General features: G+C 35.6%; 2 long non-coding RNA genes across 3 annotated transcripts; one reads left to right on the forward strand and one right to left on the reverse strand.

Moving 5' to 3' along the window:
• Nucleotides 1-2,740: 2,740 nt before the first annotated feature.
• LOC118598370 lies at nt 2,741-4,817 on the forward strand. 2 transcript variants are annotated; one of them, XR_004947482.1, is made up of 4 exons: nt 2,741-3,225; nt 3,733-3,924; nt 3,986-4,174; nt 4,269-4,817. It is a non-coding gene; the product is annotated as an uncharacterized LOC118598370 (long non-coding RNA). The 2 variants fall into 2 exon arrangements; XR_004947481.1 differs by lacking the exon at nt 4,269-4,817 and having other exon boundaries at nt 3,002-3,225; nt 3,986-4,207.
• On the reverse strand, nt 4,486-5,152 carry LOC112141886. The gene is made up of 2 exons (XR_002918484.2): nt 4,982-5,152; nt 4,486-4,807 (listed from the first exon to the last, which is right to left on the reverse strand). It is a non-coding gene; the product is annotated as an uncharacterized LOC112141886 (long non-coding RNA).
• Nucleotides 5,153-6,207: the final 1,055 nt, after the last annotated feature.

Below are 6,207 nucleotides of genomic sequence, written 5' to 3' on the forward strand. Positions count from 1 at the left end.
AAAAATAAAGTAATCAGTCAGCAGAACACTTTCAGTAGCAAAAACCTTCAAACTGATGTTGCTGTTTGTGGTTTGATGCTCCAAGTTTCAAGTCACAACTTTAGTGACCAAAATCTAGTTTTTGACGCGGTAAAAAAAAAAACTAAATATATAAATTTTTCTGGACAAATTTTACATAATTTTACCAAGAAATTTACATGGATGTTGTGATAAAATATGTTGAATGCAAACAGAGAGGAAGTCACAACATAAAAAACTCTTTTTTCCCCCCAAAGAACTCTTTGCTCTCTGGTTTTCTATGGACATTTCTATGAAGAGTTTTATTTTCCATCTTTCTTCTCTTTAGCAGCTAAAAAGACTCCTTTACACTCTAATACCGGGGTGTCAAACTCATTTTGGTTTGGGGGCCACATTCAACCTGTCTGATCTCAAGTCGGCCGGACTCGTAACATAAGAGCCGATCTGAAGTCCAGCTGGATCAAACTTCTCCCTAAAACCTTTTTAGTGTTCCTCACAAACACAACATGGAAAGTTTATGAGGAAAACAAGTAGAAGAAAAGAGAAAAACATAGAATTCCAGGAAAAATGTCAAATAGACAGCAGTGCTCTTAGCAGAGAAATTCTTATTTTTGGGCTGGAAGCTGAAGCCACACATGCAGACTGAAGTTCTATTACTGTCTGTATGACCACATATGAAAGGTCACATCATGGAGCTGTGATGTTCCTCTACCAACAAACTGTTCATATATGTGGCCTAAATGAGGAATCTGTGAATTTCTACTGGAAGTATTTTGTATTTTCATTCAAAAATGTGTTGATTAGTTTTTTGATTAAATTTATTCTTATAGTTTTTATGAAATTACACCTAAAACTTTCACTTTATGTCCGCTAGAGTTGGGGCTTGGGTGTAACATCTTATTTAAGGTTATAGAGTTCAGGGAAAATTTCCTTTTTGATGCTGTGAAAGATCTTTAATTGCCAAGCAAAATACAAAACAACACACAATATTTGGTTTTGAGGGAGAGCTTGAAATTTGCAAGAGTACCCAGCTGCAGGTGTCATGGCGGACTGGCATGGCGGATAGATGAAACATGGCCGATGGGCCTCCAATCAGAAGTTGTCATAATGCATAAATCGGAAGTCTACAAACTAAAAACTGAAATGTTCAGACGTTGTATTTTTGTGATATATATAGATATTAGGGCGGTCAGATTTGTCGCGTTAATTACGCGTTAATTTGACATGTGCTTGACACCGACAACTTTTTTTGACGCATTAATCGCGGATTTTCTCCTACGTGCCTCTCCACACCGCGGGCGTCCCTCATCGCCCTCTAACTCACCGGCTGCTCTCACTAGATCACGGGCGGGTCTCCAACCACCTTTTCTCAGTCTTTAATGTTTTAAAAAACAAAAGTTAATTGGAAATGATAAATCTCTATTTAATTTATTACTGTAGTTCAGCAGAGGAGGAAAAGATTTGGTCCTGACAAAAAATGAACATGAAAGTGTTATGGAAATTTTATTTTTTGATGTTTTTTATTTTATTTTACTGAACGTTGATTGAAGTTTTGAATTTAAAATGCCCTTCACTTGCACTTGGGCTTTTGTTAGACATTTTATGCTACAGTCTTTTATTGTTGAGAAAGTTTATCTCAATACAATGTTACAAAATAAAGTATTTCTGATAAAAACCATTAACATTGCAATTCTTGTTTTCATAATTATTGTAGAACTGCTAAATTCCACGAAGCACACATTTTTTTCCTTAAAAAAGGCCACATATTAATTTGCGATTAATCGCGAGTTAACTATGGACAATGCGATTACAAATTTTAATCGCCTGACAGCTCTAATATATATATTAGGGCTGGGCGATATGGGAACTTTCATATTGCGATATCGTTTTTTTTCATTTTTGTGCGATAACGATATTAAAAATGATATAAATCAAATAATCAAAGTAATCTTTATTGCAAACAGCTTTAGGACTTCAGATTTTTACACCTTAACTCCCCCCCATTAAATCTTAGTTAGTTCAAATTAAACTTTAATTGTTTTTTGTATTAACTGTAGTATTGAAACTAACTGTGAGGAACATTTAAATATTTCTAATAAATATTGTACATATACATAATGTACACAATAGTTAAACCATAACGGTGGTATGTTTTCAATAGGCTGTACAGAATTTCTGATTTATTTTAATCTGACTGCAGCACATACAAGTTCCTTTCAAATTAAAATTAAGTCTTAAAAACATTGTTCTAAAGCAGCAAATATATTGCAGTTATTTTTATATTATTTTCTAATTTCTTCTGAACATAAACTATAGGTACTGCTGTGCAGCAGAAGATAATAAAATGTAAACTTAAAATAAACAGTTCTGATAATAGATTTAATCATCATTTCACTCAGTCATCTGACATGTGTACATGTTGGAGGATTGATCAAACACATAAGATCTCTTCATTTAGTGTCATGTCAGGAGTCGTTAAAAACAAGTTTATTTTACTATTATTAGATCACCTCATTAAGAAATGAGCATAAACGGCACAAAAACATTATTGATACTTAATAAAACAACTAATTTCATTCGAAGCTCTATACAAAAGCTTTTGGTTAATATTTTAACAAAACCCTCAAATGTGGGGTAAGATAACTGTCAAAAGGAAACGTATTCATAAATAATATTTTGTATTCACAAAAAGAAATTCATATTCATAAATACAAAGTTGTGCAAAAATTTATATTTTGTGCCAAACTTACTTTAAAAATACGAATACAACATTTATTTTTACGTTTAACATGTCTCTTGAGAATACGAATTTTCCTCGTTTTGAATACGACTTCTCTCTGTCTTGGATACGGATTTCTCCTGTTACCTAACTGTCAAAACTACGTCACGGGGTCACAGGCTTATGCATCGAGTGCCGGAACATCGAGCCGCCGAGCCGGCAAACGACGCATGCGCATTGCAGTTTAGCCCTCATGGGCTGTGTCCAATAACTTTATTGAACAAACAAAACAACGAAAGCTGTTTTAACTTTGCTAGCTAGATTCCTGTAGCCTGGCCACCGTGAGTTGAACGTGTTGTGAATCATTTAGCTCGAAATGATTCTGAGGTTGTTTTTTTTTTATTTAACTTTTACTTTTGGAGGAGTCGGAGCAGATTCATCGCCGCCACTTGTTGGTATTTTTCCGGCGGAGACAAAACGATCTGCAGGTACTGTGTACTAACGCTTAAAAAAACATCTACGAGCTCTTTTACATATTAGCTTTAGCTAGTTTAATTGAAATATTTATTTACCAACACTATTACAGGTTGTAAAATATACAAATACTGAATTTGTGGGTTTGTGAATTATTCAAGTTTTGGTTATTTCACAAGTTATTGCAGTAAATGTAACTTAGTATAAGTACCTACACTTTTCTGAGAATAAAAACCAAGTACCAAATAACTACAAAGGGTTTTTATTTTATTAATCATACTACAATAGCGTTAAATGTTAATGTTATCTTCAGACTTTTATTGCAGAAATTAATTAAATGCTTTTTTATTTGAAAATTTGATTTGAAATCAGTAAAAGTAGTATTTAATTATTCTCAATAATGAGAACATTATTCTCATGTTCACATATGTGTAATGATGTTTTATAGTTTAATAACAAATTACTTAAAACCACATATTTTTAATATAAATGTATTTCCTATGTATTTCTTTTTTAACTAGACTAGACTCCCGTAATCCAGAATTAACCAGTCTCTCAATCCTGGAGCTGTTTGTCCAACAGTGAAGACCCAAGACCAGACTTCAGAGTGAACAGGAACTCTCCTGCAGTCTTCCTGAACCTCCTTGATCAGGATCAGTGACATCCACATCCTCCTGCAGGTGCTGGAGCTGCATCACACTTCTGTACCTCATGTAAGTGAACACACTGCAGTTTTTCAATATTATTGTATAAATTTAAACGTATATATTGCAGGTTGTCACAGCTTGTGCCACCCTCCCCAACATCTGCCTCTGTGTTGACGACACCGAGGCCCCAGAGGAAGATGTGGAGGTGATGATGAGGACGCTGGTTTGGAGGTCACCAGCGGTGCTCTCTGGCAGGACCAACTACCTGCTGAGGTTTCTGCCCTGGGGGAGGTACCACCTTGATTACTGGTAACAGGTAATTAAATAATCAAGAGATTAAAAAAAAAAAGTTTTTTCCAAAGCCTGTACATGCATTATCTCATATTTATGGATCATTTTTGGTCATGCAGCATCCGTCGACACCCAGCCCTGCAAACCCTGAAGATGGACGACGCAGTCTGCAGTTAAGATGATCCTGAAACTTTCTGTAGACCACCTTGCAAGATGTTACAACCACCACCCAGAAAGTTCCAGCCCGGGTCTCAGTCGAAGCCCCCCCACTCATGTCAACTATCTTTGTAAATAGTTGGAAATAAAAGTTACAATTAATTCATGACAATGACTGTGTTTGATTTAGATCTTTATTTAAATTAACAAAACAAAAACAATCATGTTTAATATATCAAATATAAACTTCATTTATTCTCAGACATCTAAGGATTTTAACGGCAATTCTTTCCAGCAGACTAAAGTTGGTCAAAAGTTTCCCTCCTCTCTCGTGCGCTCTGCTCTTCTGCCTCATGTCCTCTGTTTAGGTCTAGAAGCTCATCACTGTTTCTTCTTATTTTTCTTCTTCCAGCCGGTGGCTCACTCCTTTCTCTTTCTTCACTCTCCTCTCTTTCACCCACTGCTGTACTTCTCCAGCAGATCCATTTTCTTCAGGATTGTCCTGAAAAAAACATAAAACAGAGAGGGGGGATGACAGGTTTAATCCCTCTCAAAAATGTTTCACATTAAAACACAAAAACACTCAACTCTACAGTAATGGTCACCAACTCTGTTGTTATTGAGCTCCTGTCCTGTTTGTTTAGCAGCTAAACCTGTTTCAGCTACTTCTGCTCACCTGATCAGGTGTGTTCAGTCGATCAGAAACGGAGCTCATCCAATCCAGCTAATCAGGAATTACTGAAGCAGGGCAGTGGAGTTCACGAAGAACAGGGTCGGTGACGCCGGCTCTATTGTGATGATGAAGACGTATATAAATGTACGATTTGCCAAAGCAGATGGAAAAAATGTGGCGCCATACAAAATGTAAACAGTTAATTATACACATATATATTTCTATAATCATGTTTAATCTTACATTTTCATTACTATTTTTAAGAAAAGTCCGCTTTTATATATGTTCAGAACTAACATGTTAATACAGAATACATGAGTAAATTCATCTTGATGCAATAACAATACAAGTAAACTAAAACATCACTATGGTCAAAATACACAACTTAAGTTATAAAATATTACTACTGTGAGCGTCATTTTATATATATATAAATTTTTTTAATCAGAAACCTAGGCATTTTATGAACACTAGAGGGCGAAAATCAGTTGTCATGTTTATGTAGAAGATGTTTTGTTGTTAAAAAATAAAGATGTTTTGTTGCTCATTACTTTGTTAATAAAGACGGACAGAGGAACAACACGGTGATGTTTGAAGGTGTCGTGTCCGAATTGCCTTTAAAATCAAGGGCACTGTATTATAGTTAGTTATGATAAGGGTGAGAATTCCGACATAGACCAACAACTGAAGCTCTATCTGACAACGAGAGTGGCAGTGTAGGTATCCATATGTGCTCGACCTGCAAGATCGGTTCGGGAAAATAAAAATAAATAAATAAATAAAAATAAAGATCGGTTCGGGAGCAAACGACTTGATGACGTGTAAGATTGCAATTGGTTAGATCACCATCATGTGACAGGATATGACACATGTGCGGTATTACGAGGCACGGAGTCTTCCCTAGTAAAAACTGAAGAGGTACAAACAAGTACGCAAATAATCACAAAATGGGGCCCAATATTTGCAATGAAACGCAAAAACCTTGACAATAAAATAATCTGATCGAGGGAAATCATTACAGGGTAGCAATCGTATTTTAATAGAGAGAAACCAGACTGGGAAGCGTGGAGTTTGTGCTAAAGTTGGCGCAAGCGAGTCGCATATTAAAAAAGTGACCATTCGCTCGCGATTTTTTTTTTTTCACAATGCCTCCTGCCAGTTTGCAAACTCAAGGGGAAAGTACAGCTAAAATTAGCAGCGCTCACTTTCTGCTCAGTGACATAAACACT

This window comes from Oryzias melastigma, unplaced genomic scaffold, assembly GCF_002922805.2.
Source record: "Oryzias melastigma strain HK-1 unplaced genomic scaffold, ASM292280v2 sc00387, whole genome shotgun sequence".
In the NCBI taxonomy this organism is placed as follows: Eukaryota; Metazoa; Chordata; class Actinopteri; order Beloniformes; family Adrianichthyidae; genus Oryzias; species Oryzias melastigma.